The following is a 19271-nucleotide window of genomic DNA, read 5'->3' as shown; positions in this document are numbered from 1 at the left end:
TTTAAAGTGGGTCTTTATCAGTCATTCTTTGCAAAATATTTCTTCATTAAGAAATAGGCCCGCTAAAGGGAAAACCTCTTAGTGTAAAATAAAATCTTTTTGCCACAGACTCTGGAGTTAGCACTTCTAAACCTGTGTGCCTCCAAGCAGAAGGGATCTCATTTATTCATTCATCATCAAGATGACATCTCAAAGTTGTTTTAATTTGCATTTTTCTAATGAATGATTTAAAGCATTTTATATGATTATGTATTCCTTTGATTTCTTTTAAAATCTACCTGTTCATATCCTTTGATCACTTATCAATTGAAGAATGACTCATATTCTTATAAATTTGACATTTTCTAAACATTCTAGATAGTTTTTATCTGAGAAAATGTAATTCTCTTCCACCCTCAATTTTCTGCTTTTCTTCTAGTCTTGGCTACTCTGGTTTTGTTTGCACAAAACCTTTTTTAAATTTAATCAAAATTACTCATTTTACATCTTTACTCTACTCATCTCTTATTCATAATTTCTTCTTTTACCCATAAGTTTGATAAATAATGGTTTTCTTATTGATGTGCTCAATTATACTTGTAGTTTTCCTAATATTGAATCAGCCTTGCTTTTCTGTTTATAGTATATGATCATTGTGACATGCAGTGTTGGATTCCTTGCTAGCACTGTATTTAAATTTTTTTGTATCAATATTCATTTTAGAAATTGTTCCATGGTTTTCTTTTTCCATTTTGCTTTTCCTGATTTAGGTTTCAGGATATTTGTGTTGTAAAAGCAATTTGATAGGACTTGGCCTATTTTTCAAAATACTTTATAAAATACTGAGATTAATAGTTCTTTAAATGTTTGGTAGAATGCTCCATTTTTTCTTTTAGATTATGTTTATGCCCTATTCAATTTTGGTTTTTTTTTATGGCAATGTTATTCAAATCCTCTATGTTTAATTCTCTTAATCTGGGTAATTCTTATCTTTGTACATATGGATATTTTTGTTTGTTAAATCATTGCTATGGTGTCCAATTTTTTGTGACTTCATTTAGGATTTTCTTTGCAAAGATAGTGGAATGGTTTGCTCTTTTCTTCTCTTGCTCATTTTAAAGAGGCAGAGTTAAGTGACTTGCCCAAGGTTACATAGCAAGTGTCAGAAGCAGATATTTGAACTTATGAATATGAGTCTTCCTGATTCCAAGAGTGCGCTATTCAATATACCACCTGGCTACCATATGTATATATTTAATCTAAATTATCAGTTTTGCTGGCATTGGGCAAAAGAATTTCTAATGATTTCCTTTATTTCCTCCTATTATTTTGAGTTCACCTTTTTCATTTCTAATCTCAACAATATGATTTTTCTCCTTTTAAATCCTATTAGCTAACAGTTTAAACTAAAAATGAATAATTTACTTTTATTAATTTTAAAAGTTGAGATAATATACTTTTTGTGTGGCTTTTCATTTTTGATTTCTTGAAATACAACTCTGAGACAGCGTTTTTTAAAGCCTATTTTGTTTTAAATGACTGCTTATCTTTACCCTAAAAACTCACATCACTCTGGCTTTCCTTGAACAGCTAATAATAGCTCCAACCCAAGACTCTGTGGCTCTTTAGACTGTGATGGTTTAGAATGAGTGTAAATAGCAATTATTTTATATTCTGGCCCAAAACTTTGAAGGTCTTCCCTAACCAGATTGGTATCTTTATGATGATAAATTGAGCCATCTTTGTCTCAACTCTTACTTAACCTTTAGTCACTGAATGGGAAAGACCTTGATTTAGGTAGGTCAAGGTTATGGGCTATTCTGGACCATCACCAATCACATTGACTTTTGTCTTGCCTGGACTTCAATAACTCTGGAGGAGTGCAGCCAATAACTTTGTGCAACTCTTGTTTGGCTCATTTTCAGTTCAAGTCAAGACATCACCCTTATTATTTCAATGCTTCTTTTGAAGAATGAAAGACAAAAAAACAGCAATTTGTCTATTTTTTTTATTAGTTTAAGAAAAAATAATCACATCTCCTAGTTTTATCAATTTGTTTTTTTTGTTTTCAGTGTTATTTACCTATTCTTTGATTTTCAGAATTTCCATTTTTTAAATTTAGTTGGGTTTCTTTCTTTTCTATGTTCATTCATTGACATTTCATATAGCACTTTTGCTTTTCTAATAATCTTTTATTTATTACTTGGCAAACACCAATTAATATATTTCTCTATATACAAATAGCAGAAAGAATGTTATGTATGAAAGTAACAATCTTTGCCCTTTTGCATATAATGAATTCTGCTACCCTGCTTATCTGAGCCTCCTTCCAAATCTCCTTCTGATTTTGTGAATGTGTGCTTTTAAAGAATATTTCAATGAACCTGATTCTCCCCTCTCTGATCCCACATATCACCTTTTTCATATGTCACTGTCTTTTGCCTACTTTTCCCCTTTTTTGCTCACTCCCCAAAAATAAAAAATAAAAACCCTCCCTTGTCAAATAAGGATAATCAAACAAAACAAATCCAAATAGTGGCCATATACCTGTTAGAAGTGGACCTGTACTGTAAGCCAAGTACTTTGTTAGTTTATGTTAGAATGGAACACAGTACTAATAGGTCAGTTAACAACTTTAAGTGATTTGAAGCATATTTTTTTAATGGTTGTGCTTGGTTCATGATTCAGCTTGAGTTTCTTCTGTTCAAAACTACCTGTTCACAAATTGTGACCACTTCCTGCTGCACTTCTTGACCTCAGGCTTCCAAAAAAAGGAGAGATAAGGTGATATTTGACTATGGACTTTCCACTTTATGCTAAGTTTTCAGGACACTACTCTCATCTGATTCTTCTATTACATATCCAGATGATGCTAACAGAGGTGTCCAACAGGGCTCCTGTTCTGAGCCCTCTTCTATCTTCCCTCTGTGCTATGTTTCTTGGTGAAGTTCCATGGATTCAATTATGATTTCTGGGTTGATGATTCTGAAATCTACTTATCCAGTCTCTGTTGACTGCCTGGATTATTACTTTAGTCTCTTGTTGGTTTGCCTGCTTCAAATCCCAACCCACTCCAATCCATTCTCCATTCAAACACCAATGCCTTCATGAAGGGATGTTCCAAAGCACTAATAATAAAAGAAATGCAAATCAAAATAATCCTGTGAAGATTTTACTGCAAACTCTGAAAACTGGCAAGTTGTAGGGGTTATAGAATGATAGGCACACTAATATATTGTTAAGTAGAGCTATGAAATGGTACAAGCCTTTTGAAAAGCTATTTAAATTTATGCCTACACCTTTTTTTTTTTTTTCCTGAGGCAATTGGATTAAGTGACTTGTTCAGGACACACAGCTAGGAATTGTTAAGTGCCTGATTCAGATTTGAACTCAAGTCCTCCTAATTTCAGGGCTGGTGCTCTATCCACTGCTCCACCTAGGCTGCCTCCTGCTTAAACCTTTTAACCTCCATTACTGGAGATTCCATTAGTAAGCTTGTCTCTGAAGGAAGCCATTGATAAGAATATCTCCATATACTCTAAAGTCAATGCCCATTAAGGGGAATTCTTAATCATAGTGTGATATATGAATGTAATGCTATTGTAATATAGGGAATGATGTATGATAAATATAAAAAAACATGGGAAAGATATACATGAACTAATGCAGAATGATATAAGCAGACCTGCCAAAAAAATATACACAGTAAGTGAAAGAAACAGTACATACCAAAAAAAACACAAGTAAATATAACAAAATTATAAAGTTCAAACAGGATTTGAATGAAGAAATATGAGAAGAAATCTTCAATTGAGCCCTTCGTGAAGGTAGGAGATCCACAAGTGTTACACATTGCATATATTTTGCTTTTTTCAATGTATTGGTCATTTGTGCTGATTTTTTTTCTTTTTTGTTAAAAAATACTATTTGCTACATAGAATGAATCGCTAAAAGGAGGGAAAGGAGGGATGTTTGGGATATGGTGATATAAGAAACAGAAAATATCAACATATAGATAGATAGATAGATAAATAGATAGATAGGATCAGTAAATGCTTCCTATAGACGGTAGGATTTTATTGTTTATTCTTTATTCTTGAAGAGACCATGACATCAGCAAAGTACTATGCCATGAAAGTAAACTGAAGTGAGGGTGGGTTATGCAGCCACCAGTCTCCTTTTCTCTTCTAAATTCATCTAGAGGTTAAGTTTTTAACTGGTACCTGAAGCCAGGAAAGTTAGGAGATAGAGAAAAGGAGGGCAAGGATTCTGTTATTGGGAGACAGTCATTTAAAATGTCTGAAATTGGAAGATGGAGTATCTTGTTTAAGGAAAAGCAAAGAGGCCTACATCACTGGATGAGGGAAGTGAGGGGAAGTGAAAAGTGTCAAAAGATGAGAAAATTGGGGTGGAGTGGATGTTAGGAGAATGAAGGTGAGAGGGTAAGTTGTGGCTATTAGAGACAGGTATTGTTCTGAGGTGTGGCTGTGGGGACATCTTGACTAATGAGTTACTCCCTCTTGGGGAGTCAATGAGAACAATTCCTTCAAGATTGTATCTATCTGTGCTCTTTCAAATATAAACCAATATTTAGGCATGGCTCTAGACAGATTCTTCTCTTTGGCTAGTGGTCTCTCCTTTATGAAGAAGATTTAAACAACCAGAACCCATAGCTGCAATGAAAGACTTACTGATGTTGAGAGTCATTTTTCTGGATCTAGATGGAATCTTTTGGAATATTTATATGAAAAAGTAAAAACAATCCTACACTACTGAGAAAAGATCCCAATCAATAAATCAATCACAAATTGAATGTTTTGAGTATACCTTAATGGGCACTGACTTTGGAGTATAGGTAGACATTTTTATCAATGGCTTTCTTGGGGGACCAAGCTCATAGCATGAGGAGAAAGGGCTTCCAATGACTAGATTTCTTTTGTCATTTCCTTTCAAACTGACTTTATTTCCCCCAGACTCTATGTACTTGTGGATGAGTGTGTCACAAACTTTTGCTTGGACAATCATACTAATTGTTCTTATTTTACAACTTCAAATAACACTTTATATAAATTATTCAAAACTAGGTAAAATTATTTTCAACTGAATCTTAGGGCAAAGTACAACAGAGGGAGTTCAAGGCAATATATTATTAGAAAATTTCCCATGATGACTCTTCAGGGATAGCTCTAGAATTATAAGGAGGAGATAAAGCCTTGACATGAAACTCATTTGTAAAAGTGGAACTTGGGATAAGGAACCTCAGAGTATATATGCATTACATATAACATTATTAATAAATGCAAAAAGCTTTTTCCTTAAGCTAAGGACATTTCATAGCCATTTATATTCTCTGTAGCTAGAAATACAAAAGACTATGTCTATTTAAATTCTCTGTATGCAATCAAAAACATACTTGTAAAATAACTGCGATTGATTTCACAATTTAATTTAGAGAAAGTCAGACTTTGAAATATTTTTGAAACATTGAAAAATATCTTAAAAGTGAAACAGGAAACTTTGAATTTAAATATTTGTCATATTGGTCATATAGTGTAATAAACAGGCCTAAAACCAGTACTAGAACAAGGTAGATTTAATGGAATGAAATAAGCATTCATAGGTCATTTAGTAATTAATGAAAAGAGGGTTACTTAGCTATAACATAAACAAGATGAATTCCTGTTGCAGGTATTTCCCTGATGGGACCAATAAGTTGCTCCTGAGAGGAATGGTCAGGTTTAATAGATTTATGCAGTTCCTCCACAGATTATTGTTAACTATGAATCTTCTTTGTCATACAATCATATAGGCTTGATCAGATCATCTGATTATATGTGAGAGATTGAGATGTTTGTGGCAAATCAGGATATATAGTAATGGGTACATATGAGTGCTCTGAGGGTGGTAGAAGAAAGCCTTACAAGTGAGCAGAGTGATGACAATTCAAATGCTCTGGAGTTACAATTGTACAAGACTTAGCAGCACCTACAATAAACAATCACAGGTCCTGGGATCATATACACTAGCAATCAAAAGAACTAGGTCTGCAGCCAAAAATAATATATTCAGCAAAATTATTTACAATAATGAATGGAAAAAAAGGACATTCAACAAACTTGCAGATTTTCAGGACTTTCTTTCAACAAAACCCGAATTCAATAGAAAATTTAGGAGCCAATATCAAAGACCAATTTAAGGAACTTAATGTGGACAAATTGTTTGTTCTTTTAATATGGAAATGTTCACTATATGTTTAAGATTGATGTAGTTTAATAAGTAGGAAAACAATATATACAACGATTATAAGAATATAAATGGGAAAAAAATAACAACATGAAATTGGATACTGCTAGAACGGGGAAGGAATGAGAAAATATACATCTCTAATTTTGTTGAAGAAATGGAACACTACAGATATGTAATGGTGTATGACATATCAGATATAGTTGATATGTGAATTGATATTTCTGAGCTGTAGAAAACCAGGGAAGTGTATATTTAGAAAAGAATGTTAGGCAAAAGCAAAACATAGCAATAAAACCTATTAAAATGGAGGTGGGATGAGCTTAGAAGGATTGTTGTGATTTGAGGGATATAGAAAAAGTTTAAAAGTAAAAAATAATAAGTAAATAAGAAAGTAAAAAACAAATTAATAAAAGGTTCTTTTTTATTTCATATTTTAAAACATACGCAAAACTCTAAACAAAGTTGGTGGCAGTGTCAAAATTCATTATGACTCTGTGTTCTGACAAGAGCTAGGAAAGGGGGGAAATAGTGGGAGAGGTATATCCTTTACTATATATCAGAACCTAAAAAGTGTTATCTTACTTCTTACAAAAGTCATTTCAATTTAATTTACAAAAAGAAGAAATATATAGTCATAGATTGTTAAATAACTTTCCTTTCCTACTCCCTGACAAAAAAAAATCCACAAATAACATTCTAGGTTAATAAGGCTATGACTGTTAAAATAATACCATTTATTAAATTATTAGGTTTTGCTCATTCACTGTAATCCCCAGTGCTTTTGAGTACTTTATCCTTCTATCTATAAAAGACTCTTACCAAGTATTCAAATGCTTTCATAAAAATATAATGAGATGCACTTTGCCTCTATAGCAAAATATAAAAACATTGGTTATGATATTTCAATATAATAGAAGCAAAGAATACAGTTTGGGAAGTGTATATTTTCCCTCTCCCTTTTGACTTTTATGACTATAAGAATAAATGAGGCAACACATTAAAATTTCAGATCACATTTAACATTTTGGGGAGTAAATAATTTGTCAGAATTTAATAGAAAATAAATCAGTTTTTGTGCATACCCTTTGATCCAGCAGTATTTCTACTGGGCTTATACTCCAAAGAGATACTAAAGAAAGTAAAGGAACCTGTATGTGCCAAAATGTTTGTGGCAGCCCTGTGTTCTAGCCTGTTGTGGCTAGAAGCTGGAAAATAAATGGATGCCAATTGGAGAATGGTTGAGTAAATTGTGGTATATGAATGTTATGGAGTATTATTGTTCTGTAAGAAATGGCCAGCAGGATGAATACAGAAAGGCTTGGCAAGACTTACATGAACTGATGCTAAGTGAAATGAGCAGGAGATCATTATATACCTCAACAACGATACTGTATGAGGATGTATTCTGATGGAAGTGCATCTTTTCGATAAAGAGATCTAATTCAGTTTCAATTGATGAAGGATGGACAGAAGCAGCTATACCCAAAGAAAGAACACTGGGAAATGAATATAAATTGCTTGCATTTTTGTTTTTCTTCCTGGGTTATTTATACTTTCTGAATCCAATTCTCCCTGTGCAGCAAGAGAACTGTTCGGTTCTGCACACATATATTGTATCTAGGATATACTGTCACCTATTTAACATGTAAAGGACTGCTTGCCATCTGGGGGAGGGGGTGGAGGGAGGGAGGGGAAAAATCGGAACAGAAGTGAGTGCAAGGGATAATATTGTAAAAAATTACCCTGGCATGAGTTCTGTCAATAAAAAGTTATTTAAAAAATAAATAAATAAAATAAATCAGTTTGTTAAAACATTTCATTCTTAGTTAATCATGGAAAATTAAAAAAAAAAAAAAATTACAAGAAATTTGAAATGACATATCTGAGTATAACCTATCTTTAGCAAAAAAACATGGCCTGATTTCCTATGAAAATAAAAGGTCTCATCAAATATTCTTCAGAAATATTCAACTACAATTAGATTTTTCCCAACAATGTCCTTTAAATACAAGATGTAAAACTCTACATTCTAAGTCTGTTGTGTTCTGACTGTAGGTGTGAAGAAATATCAGCATTTTTCAGTGACTTTTACTTAAAATGATTTTAAAATTAATTAAAATTAAAAATAATTTTAAAATTAATATGCAAACACATGAATTTGTTCTAAAAGAGTCATGGCAATTGGCAATAAGGTAAGTTTTCTATAAGGAAGTTTTTCGTAGGTACTAACTCTGTAATAAAAATAAAAGAAGTGATAATAAAGATAATTAAAACCAAATACAATTGCAAGTATATTATTATATTTACATTAAAGTTTCAATTTTTTCCATGTTTACCCAAAATGTGATTTTTCTTTTTAGGCACATACTAAAAGTGGAGATAGTTTATTTAAATGACTAAGATGTAACAGTAAATTGTAGAGTCAATCTAAACCTAAACTTACCATATTATTTTTAAAATGTTTTATTTTTAATTTTTGTTTATATCATCTTTATTTCCAAATGTAGCCATTTCCCCTTCTTCCTATTCACAGAGTCAGTCCTTATAAAACAGAAAATGAAAGCATGCAACAACAACAAATAAAAGTGGTTCAGCAAAACAACAGCCATGGTTTATATAATATAGCCCATGGTTTCCAACTTTTGCAAAGAAGAGTATGAAGTATATTTTCCATCACTTATTTGAAACTATTTTGCTATTCATTTATTTTTAGACATTATAAATTAAGCACTGAATAGCATTCAACTAAATATTTCCATTTATGAAAACAAAAATCATTTAGTCATATGATTAAAATAAGATCATTTTTAACACAACAGATTTGTTTCAACCAGCTACAGAAAAAACAACAACAACATGATTTCCAAAATAAATGAAAAATTAAAGAAATTTAACTTCCTAGGGATATGCATTGTTTTAGAATTTGGACTCCTTTTTGTGCTCTGGCCATATTTTATTCACTGATATTCTTATGATCCCAGTTTAATAAATGAGAATATTGAGACAAAGAAAGATTAAATAGACTTGCTCAGCATCAGGTCAAATAGGACTTAAGCCTGGGTACAGATAGTTTTTGCTTTATATAAACTGCTAAACAAGTTTGACTTTGGATAGCCACATTCCAACCCTCTCCCCCCTCCAACTCATGTTAACTTTACTGCACAGTACTGTGATCTCTTCACTCCTGCTCCTTCACTGGCTCTGTGGCTCTCACTCCCCTACCAAAACTAAACAAAACAAAACAAACAAACAAACAACAACAACAACAACAACAAAAAAAAAAAAAAAAAACACAAAAACTTCTAGTGAAAGCAGACGAATGAAAGCCCAAGGAGACCAGCAGCAGCTGGGGAACTTGATTTGAGACCAGCACTACATGAGAGCCCGTAGCCCCATTCTGTCCACCTGCTCTGCCCTGCACCTGTCTTCCTTCCATCTGCATTTGGGGGCCCTGTGTCTGTCCCTAACTCCACAACGGAACTCTCCTCTTCTGTCCATGTTCATGGCTCTTCCCTTCATTCTTTGTCCTGATGTTGCTTTTCTATCCCTGGCCCCATGGGTCTTTCACCTATGCGCTGGCCCCCTCTCTCCATAGGCACAAAGCCATCCTCTACCTCCTTCCCTTCCTCAAGTCCACAGGCAAATTAAATTATGCAAAAATTGCTTCATGTGAAGGTCTGTGAAATAAGGTCTGTGATCACTTTCAAACACTTACTATATTCCTATCTCCAAGCCCAATATGTTTTTTACTATACTGAATTGCCTCCCAAGAACAAAGGGATATTATAACTATTGATGTCTCTGTACCTGCTGATATATATGACATCATATAACTTTAATGTCTATAGAAATAACCATTTTTCATGAAGTCCTTGCTTTATCTCAGATAACAGCAGTGATATAACCATTCTTAATTAATATGTATGATATAAATATACTATAAAACTGGTGTCAGAGATAATTCATTTAATTTTAAATGGAAAATTTACATTTTCACACACATATATTGTATGTATATATATATATGTATGCATAAAGACACAGACACACACACACACACACATATACAACTAGGTTTGACCTAGAATAAAGGTCTTTAACTTTTTTTGTGCCATGCATCTCTTTGGCAGTTTGGTAAAAATTATGCATCTCTTGCAAAATGTTTTAATATGTATAAAATAAAACATATTGGCTCGTAAAGGAAACCAATTGAAATATAGTTAATCAAAACACTAAGAAACTTCATAGAACCAAGGTTGAGAATCCTTAATCTAAAGTGGAATCAAAATTTATGAATATATAGGGTACTTTAATGATAAATGATAAATATTATAATGTATTTAACTGTAAACATTTAATTGGGCCTTCAGGAAACCATTGGCTAGAATAAGAGTGAAAACACATTTTAATGTACCTTGTAATTTAATAGATTTAATTATGCCATCATACTAAAATAATTGTAATATATGAAATATATATTATATATTCATATATGTACATGTAAAATATATTTTTCACATGAAATATATATTTACATTCTATTCATATTCATGTAATACTTTAGGCTTTGCAAAATACATGACCTCCAACAACTTCTGAATCTAGGTAATATATGTATTATCATTTCTATTTGGCACAGAATGAATCTTAGGCATATAGGATTTAAATAACCTGCCCAGCTGCACAGATAGTTGAGTGTATTGAGTGTAAGAGGAAGTATTTGAATCTTCTATCACACTATGTTCTCTCTTTCAAAGCTTACAATGTGGACATATTTCTTGCTATACTTCCCTCTTCTCCCCCCCAGAATATAATGTTTTATATATGATTTAGTTTTCCAGATAAAGATTTTAAGAGATAACTTAAAATCCCTGACACCTTTACATTTGATCCTTGAACGTCACCTGCCTATTATTATAATATAGAGAGCTTGTTTCTCTAAAAATCTTCAAATTCTCATCAGTAGTGATACTAAAACTAGACTATAACTTATTTCCTTTAACTTAGACTTTTAGGGAGACATAGTTACGGTTGTCAGGTTAAAAAAAATTTCTTAATAGAAGACAAAGCATTTTATATCATGTATGAACCAAGAGCTGAAATTTGGCTTGAGGGGAGATTTTTTTTTTAAGACTGAAGGTGATAAACTTTGGTATAAGAATTACAAAGGAATTCTGGATAATGACAAATATATAATTTAAAATAAAGCATAGATATTTAACTCAAAAGTAGAAATTATCCTAATGTGCACCATATTGTGCATACATAACATTAAAAATATTAATATATTAGATATACTGGGGTCAAAAAAAGTAGTTTTTGATGTTGAACTGTTTTCTTTAAATGCAGTGGATACAGAAACTTCTGATTAAAAAGATTGCCTGAATGGGAGATGAACTGCTCAGCTTCTACCTATCTACTTAACAAATGTAGAAATTTGTAATTGATATAAACAATGATCAAGAAAGTCAGTAAAAAATAACAGTGAATTACTTCTCCCACCTCAGAACTATGGAGAAGTTCAAGAGAAATAAGAAAGGCAGGTCAGCCATTTGGTTCCAATCATTGACCAGAGAATGCATGCTCCAGAGGTGGCAAGAGTCGAGACCTCCATAAAAAAAAATTCAGAGTAGTCAGAAAAGTACAAAGATGGAAAACTTGGATCACTACTGGTTTGTCATAGTAGAGGGCGTGTGTTGTTCAGTGAAACTATGAGCTACACTTGACATAGAGATTAAGAAGTGATGGAAGGGATACACAGAAAAACTCATGTGGCCACTGGACTGGAAAAGATCAATTTACATCCCAATCCTAAAGAAGAATAACAGCAAAGAAGGTCCAAATTACCAAACAATTGTGTTCATTTCACAAACCAGCATGGTATACCTGATACTATCCCAGCTAAGCTTTAACAGGATGTAAATCAAGAAATTACCACATGAGTAGGCGTAAGAGCCAACAATTACAGACAAGAAATCAGCAGATCACAGAGATGGCAAGTGTTCCAGAGAAACAACTCCTTCTGCTTCATTGAATACATGAAAACCTTTGGAAAAGATCAATTTACATCCCAACCCTAAAGAAGAACAAGATGAGAGTACCAGACCATCTTACTTGGCTTCTGAATAACTTGGATAAGGATGAAGAAGCAACAGTTTTCCAAACATGGGACAACTGGTTGGTTTAAGTTTGGGGAAGGAGTATAACAAGGTTGTATCCTGATACCTTATTCACCTACACAGAGTATATCATGCCAGATGGGACAAATTAAAAACTGGAATTAAGACTGCTGGAAAAAATATCAACAGTCTCAGATATGCTGACAATACTATTCTGATGGAAAATGAGTAAAAAATCTCTTGAGGAGCATGAAAGAGGAGAGTGCAAAAGCTGGCTTGAAGCTTAAAAACTTATCATAAAAACTAAGATCTTGGCAACAGAAGGGAATTAGTATCAAATTTTATATTGGGCTCAAAGATCATTGCAGACAATGTCTGCAGCCATAAAATTAAAAGACTTCTTCCTTGGAAGTTAAATTATGGCAAATCTGGATAGCATACTAAATAACAAAGACATCACCTTGCCAACAAAGGTCTGCATACTTAAAACTATATTGGGGTTTGTTTTTTCTGGGCAGTTAGGTACAATGGATAGAGCGCCAGTCCTAAAGTTAGGAAGATCCGAATTCAAATGTGGCCTCAGACACTTACTAGCTGGGTGACCCTGGACAAGTCTCTTAAACCTTGTTTGCCTCAGCTTCCTCATCTCTAAAATGAGCAGGAGGAGATGGAAAACCACTCCAGTATCTTTGCCAAGAAAACATCAATTTGGGTCATGAAGAAAAGTAAGACATGAACAATAACAAAAAATGGTTTTCCCAATAATAATGTAGGGCCGGGAAGAAGTGGACTATAAAGAAAGCTGTGCACTGCAGAATTGATACTTCTAAATTGTGATTATGAATAAGACTGGAAAGCAAAGAGATCAAATCTGTCAATAATTAAATAAATTAATTCAGTCAACTGAAGTTTAAATACTTTGGCCACATATTGAGAAGACTGAATTCACTAGAAAAGACCCTGATGTTGGGGAAGGTAATGCGGATACTGAAAGCAAAAGGAGAAGGGGATGGCAGAGGATGGGATGGATGAATAGTGTAATGGAAGCAACGAACATGAGCTTGAACTGACTTTGGGAAGTAGTGGAGGATAAAAGAACCTGATATACTATAGTCCATGAAGTCACGAGGAGTTGGACATGACAAAAGAACAACAAGGGAACTTCAGAAATGTCTGGAGCTGGAACTGGCAATAAAAATGACCAATACACAAGGTGGCTCAGATTAGCAGAATACTGCAGCCCAAGTCATCATATTCCTAAGTATCTTGTCCAATGATGACATAACAGACACTGAACATTTTATACTCTTCACCTCAAAGATCCACAAGTGCCCAACCAGGTAGCCTGAGATAGATCAAATAAGACCTGCTGCCCCCAAAGATGGGAGATGCTAGTCTGGCCCTACTGCAAACTCTTTTTGGAGAGATAAGTAAATCAAAGAAAACACTGGCTAGGATAAAAAAAAATATTGCAAATATAAAGATCCCTCCAAAAAAGGAAATAACTCTGGCATGAAGTGCTAACACAGACTTAAATGGGATAGGGGAAAGGGGGAGTCCATAAGGGCTACATGACGAATTATAACCAAAATCCAGAGCTTCCAAGTTAAAGAAAAAATAGTGCAAGCAGCTAGAAATAAAGAATTCATGTAGAGTCACAATCAGTTCATACAAGATTAGGTAAATCATTTTTAAAGATGCAGAAAAGCTTGGAATACAATATTCTTAAAAGATAAAAAACTATAGGTTTTACAATTAAGGATAATTTACTCTGAAAATTTATCATCTGACAAGAGACCAGAGAAATCAAGAAAAGTATTTTTATTTATTTTAAAATTTTAAATATATACACATACATACACATGTGTGTACATGTGCATATATATGTAAATATATGGATATATATACAGGTGTAATTTCTTTTTTGTTCTTTGCAAATTAGTCAGGGTTACATGACTTGCCCAGGGTCACACAGCTAATAAGTTATCAAGCATTTGAGAGAAGATTTGAACTCAAATACTCCTGACTCCAAAGCTGGTCCACTATTCACTGTGCCACTGAAGTCCCAATATATTTGTAATTTCAATTAGCAAAATTCTGATTTTTCTTCTTCCAACAAAAGAAAAACAATCCCTGGTCAAATTATGTATACTCAAACAAAATAAAATTCTGCATTAGCCAGTTTAAAAAAATGTCTCATTCTGCACTCTGGGGCCTTAACCTATCAGGGTGTAGTACAATAGCAACTTTCATCTTTAGTCCTCCAGAATAGTGATTTGGTGATTGCATTGATTTGGAGTTATTAATGTGTTCAAAGTTGTTTCTTTTTACTATAATGTCATGACTCTATGTATGAATTGTTTTCTTGGTTCTGTTCACTTCACTCCAAATCAGTTTATATAAATCTTTCCAATTTTCTCAGAAAGTATCAATAGAATATTCTATACAATATTATTCTATCACATTGATATATCATATCTTGTTCAGCCATTTCTCTTCTTCAGATTTCCACTTTTTGCTTTCTAAAAAGAACTGTATTTTTGTGTATCTCCAAAAGTCTATTTTGTTTAGGATTAATCTTTCCCATAATCTATCTTCCATATTTAAGAAACCTGGTGATTTATGTGGCTTTAACTTATATACTACAACTTTTCTTAAGTTATCATGTCAATTAATTTTAATATGATCCCCCAAGATTCTCCAGTACCATCATCATACTATTTGCAAAGAGAAATAATATTGTTTGCTTATTCTCAATTTCTTTCTCTTGTCTTATTGCTATAAGCTACTACCTTAAACAGTAATGGTGATAATGGACAAAGAAAAGAAGGCCTAATAAAAAGTTCTGTTATAAAGATACATAAAGAAGATGGGACATTGATAAAAATGATTTTGCAAAGAATAGGGAGATGATCAGAGATCTAAGAAACAGGGAAACTTACAGAATGAAAAAACAGAGAGGAAAGCATCTTCAGGCAATGGGTAGATTCGTTTTAAGTGAAGAGCGGGTGTCCAGAGTATCAAATATTCTTTGGATTTATCAATAATTCATGGATGTATTGATGTCATCTGAAATTCCCTTTATTTTTCTGGCCCAAAGTTGTAATTTCATTGGTATAGAGCAGAAGTATTAAACTCATAGCTCCTACATAGTAGCAAAACTCTCAATTTAGTACTTATCTCCATATGCATAAAGTCAACTCTTTTCTATATAATTTAGTCTGATTACATTAGATTAAATGAAATTGGGGAAATTTTTTTAACAAAGATATAACATAAATGTAAGTAAATGCTATTAGATGATACATGATGTTAATTTGTGGTTTTCTAAGTCAACATGTAGCCAGCAGATTCATTTCTATGTAACTTTGACATCACTGGTGCAGCAACTCCCAGTGGACAGATTTCCTGTTTCAATGCAGGTCAGCAATGCTTTACAATTTATAGTCTCAGAAAATTAATAGAGATATTGTGAGATTAAATGATTTGATTATTAGCAGCAGTACTTGAATTCAGGCCAGTTCTTAATCATGTCATGCTGTCTCTCTCTATCCTGATAAAGCCACAGATCCTTTGCATAGCTATATAATCTGTCTGATATGTAGAGAAAATAGAACAAATTTAATATTTCCTTAATAACTTACTCAGTGAGTTGTGATCTGTGTGAATCCCTTGTATAACAGATGTTCTGAATATCAATTTGGCATCAGAACCTATCTTGACCAACTGTTAAAAAATTCAGACAAAAACAGAAAAAATAATTTTTTGAGGATGATTTTGTTTCACAGACAAATGTTTTATAAAAGCTTGTTTTTAATAATGCTTATTTCTATTTTTACATTTCTATATCAGAATATCAAAATTAAAAGGCATCTAGAATAATCTGAACAGAAATTACCTCTACATCTTTAAAAAGTGGCTTTTCAGCTTCTACTTAAAGACTCTCAAGAAAGGGAATACCATAATATTTTGAGGAAACATATTCCACTAATGAGAAGCTTCAATAGGTAAGTATTTCCTTCCATTAAACTTAAATCTGCCTTTTTGTAACTTTTACCTCTCTTCTGGAAACTGAAGAAGAGAGTAAGGAATCAAACAAAAGTTTACTTTCAAAGTGAAGAAGACACTTGCAAGCAGAAGTCCATCTTTTTGAAAAGGAAGGCTTATGGCTTATTGCAGGGAGAGGGTGTTTCTTCCTGAAAACCACAAAAAGGAGGGACCCAATACATTAGTTTTTAGAGCTTAAGTTAAACAATTCTTACAGCAGACAATTTTTGGCTCCAGTCCTGTGGGAACAGTTTCCAAGTTGATTGCCTCAAATCTTAAGAGTTGCTGAGTCTTGTGATCATTCAGCAGGGTGCAGAACCAGAGTTAGTGTGTTCAGGACAGGAGTATAACCTCTAGTTTAGGTTCATTTAATGATTATACAACTATCGTTGTCAAGAAAGGGGAGTGGTGACTTTCGACGGCAGCAGGTTGGCTGCTTCTGGATCTCAGATTACTGGAAAATAGTTATTAATATAAAAATCACAAATCCTTTAGAGAATACCTGGTCTGGTTAAAGCAATACATTTTGACAGAGGATGAGATCATCCAGAAAGTTGAGGACAAAGGAATATTGATATACCAAGATCAGGGCACAGGATGCTTTTTAGGCCTTAGCTCTGGAAAAATGGGGTATTTCCTAATATCTTGACAACTCAAACTTTTGCCTTTGGAATAAGCAGAAAATTTCCAGATAGCATTTCAAATATGTACTTAGAAATAAATGTATGGTGTCTCCTAATTCTTTTCTCCTCCAGGCTAAATATCCCTGGTTCTTTCAATCAATCCTCATAGTATGGTTTTCAGCCCTCTTGTATATCTCTAGGCAGTTAGTAAATATTAAGTGAATTCTATGTGCCAAGTACTGTGTTAAGCAATAGGAATGCAAAAAGAAACAAAACCAAGTTCCTGCCCTCAAGGAGTTCACAATGTAATGGAGGAGAAAACAAGCAAATGAATATTACAAATAAGCTGTATACCAGATAAATAGAAAATAACTAAGAGAGGCACTAGAAAATGAAACAGTTGGGATTTTTAAAAAGTCAGAGAAGGAATAGTCCCCTCTTGGATAAGCTTCTTGACAATTTGCTGTATATTTCCTAAAACGTGGTGCCCAGAACTGAACACAGTGCTCCAGATGGGATCTGATAGAGGTGGAATACAATTCAACAGTTCAAATAACATAATTATCACTTTTCTTGCTCAGGAAAATAATTCTCTAAATAAATCAAGGAGAAGATTGGTTTTTTGAATGCCACATTACATTGTTAAATTACACAGAGCTAATAGTCTACCAAAGAAATCTTTTTTTCAGATTAAACTTCTTCTATCTTTGTTCTATCTTATAGTAGATAAGTTTATTTATTTTGAACTCAGTGTAGAACTTTTTCTTTGTCCCACTAAATTTTATCTTATTTGGCCCATAATTTTGTCCTATCCAGATTCTTTTAGGTCTCAATTTTGTTATCTATGATGTTAGTTCTTCCATTCAAGTTCAAGTCAACTGCAGATTTAACAAGCATGCCATAAAAGCTTTTATCCAAGTCATTGGTTAAAATAATGAATGATATAGGGCCAAGGGCAGATTATTCAGCAATCCACTAGGGCCATGCCCCCCAAGATGATATTGGCTTATAACTAGTCTTTGATTCCAGACATTGTCACTTCTAAATCTATCTATTGTACTCTCAACAAGACCTTATCTATCAGCAATATGGAACAATGCCCAAAGGGCTATCAAACTGGCCATACCCTTTGATCCAGCAGAGTTTCTACTGGGCCTATATCCCAGAGATCTTAAAGGAAGGAAAGAGACCCACATGTGCAAAAATGTTTGTGGCAGCCCTTTTTGTAATGTCAAGAAATTGGAAACTGAGTAGATGCCTAAGACTTGGGGAATGGCTAAATAAATTGTGGTATATGAATGTTATGGAATATTATTGTTCTATAAAAAATGATCAACATGATGATTTTAGAGAGGCCTGGAGCAACTTACATGAACCGATGCTAAGTGAAGTGAGTAGAACCAGGAGATCATTGGTACATAGCAACAGCAAGATTATATGATGATCAATTCTGATGGACGTGGCTCTCTTCAACAATGAGATGATTCAGGCCAATTCCAATGGTCTTGTGATGGAGAAAGCCATATACACCCAGAGAGAGACCTGTGCTATTGAATGTGGATCACAACAGAGTATTTTCACATTTTGTTGTTGTTTGCTTTCTCACTTTTTTCCTTTTTGATCTGATTTTTCTTGTGCAGCATGATAATTGTGGTATGGAAGAACTGCATGTGTTTAAAATATACTGGATTATTTGCTTCCAGAGGAAAGGGTAAAGAAGGGAGGGAGAAAAAAATTTGGAACACAAGGTTTTTCAAGGGTGAATGTTGAAAACTATCTGTGCATATGTTTTGAAAATAAAAAGCTTTAATTAAAAAAAAACAACAACTCTTTTCTTACCTACTTCTTATCCACAAAGATGAGAAATTTTTATAACTTAGTAAAATCCAGATATACTTAATTCATTTTACATTCCTAATATACTAATCTGATAACATTAGTTGATTATTCTGATATGACCCACTCTTTTTTAATTGCTGCCTTTTGTTTTTATATCACATTCATTTCTGATAGTCCTTTCTTTTCCTTTCCCCATAAACCTTCCATTGTGCCAAAAATTTTAAAAAGGAAAAAATCTACTGTAAAACTATTTCTAACATTCTAGAATATTTCTCCTATAAAGGTAGAAGTTGCATTTTTAAAATCTCTTTTCTAGGATCAAGTTTGGCCATTACATTTAGTCTTACACTATTTTATTATTTACATTTGCATTGTTGCAGTTATGTATATCGTTTTTCTGCAGTTACTTCATTCTGTA

The 19271-nt window shown here is 33.2% G+C and overlaps 1 long non-coding RNA gene across 1 annotated transcript in view; it reads right to left on the bottom strand.

Moving 5' to 3' along the window:
* Positions 1 to 2619: 2619 nt before the first annotated feature.
* The window catches only part of LOC127560597 (uncharacterized), a 30635-nt gene continuing 13983 nt past the window's right edge, over positions 2620 to 19271 (bottom strand). The window contains exons 2-3 of the long non-coding RNA XR_007953368.1: positions 15989 to 16070; positions 2620 to 3107 (exon numbers count right to left, since the gene is read on the bottom strand). This is a non-coding gene — a long non-coding RNA (uncharacterized LOC127560597). The remainder of the gene's footprint in view (positions 3108 to 15988; positions 16071 to 19271) is intronic.

This window comes from Antechinus flavipes, chromosome 1 (genome assembly GCF_016432865.1).
Source record: "Antechinus flavipes isolate AdamAnt ecotype Samford, QLD, Australia chromosome 1, AdamAnt_v2, whole genome shotgun sequence".
Taxonomy (NCBI): Eukaryota; Metazoa; Chordata; class Mammalia; order Dasyuromorphia; family Dasyuridae; genus Antechinus; species Antechinus flavipes.
The sequence above is the reverse complement of the archived record's forward strand: the minus strand, read 5'-3'. Positions and strand labels throughout refer to the sequence as shown.